Source organism: Galeopterus variegatus, unplaced genomic scaffold, assembly GCF_000696425.1.
Source record: "Galeopterus variegatus unplaced genomic scaffold, G_variegatus-3.0.2 Scaffold664, whole genome shotgun sequence".
In the NCBI taxonomy this organism is placed as follows: domain Eukaryota; kingdom Metazoa; phylum Chordata; class Mammalia; order Dermoptera; family Cynocephalidae; genus Galeopterus; species Galeopterus variegatus.
This window is the reverse complement of record NW_007726775.1, coordinates 267,854-271,072: the sequence shown is the minus strand read 5'-3', so window position 1 is coordinate 271,072 and position 3,219 is coordinate 267,854. Positions and strand designations below refer to the sequence as shown.

Genomic DNA, 3,219 nt, shown 5'->3' with positions numbered 1-3,219 from the left:
CAATACCGTTGCCGGTCCCCGGTCCGGTACGGGGGCAACACTGAGGGTTGCGATCCGTTGCCGGACACGGAAAAAAACAAAAAAAAAAAAGGAGGACCCAACTATATGCTGCCTTCAAGAGACCCACCTCAGCCATAAAGACTCACATAGACTAAGAGTGAAAGGATGGAAAAAGATTTACCATGCAAACAGAAAAGAAAAACATGCTGGAGTAGCTATTCTTATATCTGACAAAATAGACTTTAAACTAAAAACCATAAAAAGAGACAATGAGGGACACTATGTAATGATAAAAGGATTGATCCATCAAGAAGACATACCAATCATAAATATATATGCACCCAATGTCGGAGCAGTCAGATTTATAAAGCAAACTCTATTAGACCTAAAGAAGGAACTAGACACTAATACCATAATAGCAGGGGACCCCACTATCAATTTTGGACAGATCATCTAGGCAAAGAATCAGCAGAGAAACACAAGATCTAAACAACACTCTAGACTAATTGGACATGGCAGATATCTACAGAACATTCCATCCAACAACCTCAGAATATTCATTCTTCTCATCAGCACATGGCTCATTTACCAGGATTCTATGACATGTTAGGTCACAAATCAAGTATCAACAAATTCAAAAAAACTGGAATTATTCCATGTATTTTTTCAGACCACAATGGATTAAAGTTAGAAATCAATAACAAATGAAATTCTGGAAACTATACGAACACATGGAAATGAAACAGCATTCTACTTAATGACATATGGGTCCAAGAAGAAATCAAACAAGAAATCAAAAAATTTATTGAAACTAATGAAAACAATGATACATCATATCAAAACCTGTGGGATACAGCAAAAGCAGTACTAAGGGGGAAATTTATCACGTAAAATGCTCACTTCAGAAAAATGGAAAGATGGCAAGAGAACAACCTAATACTTCACCTTAAAGAACTAGAAAAACAAGAATGATCCAATCCCAAAGTTAGAAGGAAAGAAATCATTAAGATCAGAGCTGAACTTAATGAAATTGAAACCCCAAAAACAATACAAAAGATCAATGAATCAAAAAATTGGTTTTTTGAAAAGATAAATTGACAAACCATTAGCACGGCTAACTAAAAAAAGAAGAGAGAAGATCCAAATAACAAAAATTAGAAATGAAAAAGGTGATATTACAAATGATACCTTGGAAATACAAGGAATCATTTGAGACTACTATAAACAACTAAATGCCAACAAATTTGAAAATCTGGAGGAAATGGATACAGAAGCTACCAAAACTGAGCCATGAAGATGTAGAAAATCTGAACAGACCCAATAAAGGAGATTGAAGCTGTTATCAGAAGGCTCCCAACAAAGAAAAGCCCAGGACCAGATGGATTCACAGCAGAATTTTACCAAACATTCAAAGAGGAATTGACACCGATTCTTTACAAACTATTCCAAAAGACCAAAACAGAGGCAATTCTCCCACACTCATTCTATGAAGCATATATCACCCTGATACCAAAACCAGGTAAAGATACAACTAAAAAAGAAAACTACAGGCCAATATCCTGGATGAACATAAATGCAAAAATCCTCACTAAAATATGGGCCGGCCCGGTGGCGCACTGGATAGTGCGCCGCTTTTGGGAAGCACGGCGGCGCTCCCGCCTGAGGGTTCGGATCCCACATACAGACCGGTTCCCGCCCACTGGCTGAGCGAGACGCGGGGGCGGCACCAAGGGTTGCGGTCCCGTTGCCGGTTCCGGTCCGGTGCGGGGGCGACACTGAGGGTTGCGATCGTTGCCGGACACGGAAAAAGACAAAAAAAAAAAAAAATCCTCACTAAAATAATAGCTAACAGAATACAGCAACATATATGCAAAATTATACACCATGATCAAGTGGGATTCTCCCAGGAATGCAAAGTTGGTTCAACATATGCAAACCAATAAATATTATACACCATATCAATAAAATCAAACACAAGGACCATATGATCATCTCTATAGATGCTGAAAAAGCATTTGATAAAATTCAACACTCATTCATGATAAAGACTCTCTATAAGTTAGGTATAGATAGAAAAGTATCTCATCATAATTAAAGCCATATATGATAAACCCACAGCCAATATCATATTGAATGGGGAAAAGTTGAAAGCTTTTCCTTTAAGAACAGGAACTTGGCAAGGATGTCCACTCTCACCACTCCTATTCAACATAGTGTTGAAAGTACTAGCCAGAGCAATCAGAGAAGAGAAGGAAATAAAGGGCATCCAGATTGGAAAAGAGGAAATCAAACTGTCCCTCTTTGCAGATGACATGATCCTATATATCGAACAGCATAAAGTCTCTACAAAAAAACTCTTGGAGCTGATAACTGATTTCAGCAAAGTAGCAGGATACAAAATCAACACACAAAAATCAGTAGCATTTCTATTCTCCAATAGTGAACATGCAGAAAGAGAAATCAAGAAAGCTCACCCATTTACGATAGCCACCAAAAAAATAAAATAGTTAGGAATAGAGTTAACCAAGTATGTGAAAAATCTCTATAATGAGAACTGCAAACCACTGCTGAGAGAAATTAAAGATGACACAAGAAGACGGAAAGATCTCCCATGCTCTTGGATTGGAAAAATCAACATTGTGAAAATGTCCATACCACCCCAAATGATATACAAATTCAATGCAATCCCCATCAAAATTCCAATGACATTTTTCTCAGAAATGGAAAAAACTATCCAGACATTTATATGGAATAACAAAAGGCCACGCATAGCCAATGCAATGCTGAGCAAAAAAAATAAACTGGAGGGCCAGCCCAGTGGCGCACTGCTACAGTGCGCCGCTTGGGAGCGCGGTGGCGCTCCCGCCAAGGGTTCGGATCCCACATGCAGACCAGTTCCCGCTCACTGGCTGAGCGAGGTGCGGGCACAACATCGAGGTTTGCGATCCCGTTGCCGGTCCCGGTCCGGTACGGGCGCGACACTGAGGGTTGCGATCCGTTGCCNCTGAGGGTTGCAATCCATTGCCGGACACGAAAAAAGACAAAAAGGAAAAAAAAATTAAAAAAATTAAAAAATAAAAAATAAATTGGAGGCATAACACTACCTGACTTTAAACTATACTACAAAGCTATAATAACCAAAACAGTATGGTACTGGCATAAAAACAGACACACTGATCAATGGAATAGAATAGAGAATCCAGAAATCAACCCACACAC

At 39.1% G+C, this 3,219-nt stretch overlaps 1 protein-coding gene across 1 annotated transcript in view; it reads right to left on the bottom strand.

Annotated features, from left to right (window-relative positions):
* ALMS1 (Alstrom syndrome 1) overlaps positions 1 to 3,219 on the bottom strand; it is a 201,300-nt gene that overhangs the window by 195,711 nt on the left and 2,370 nt on the right. The window lies entirely within an intron of this gene.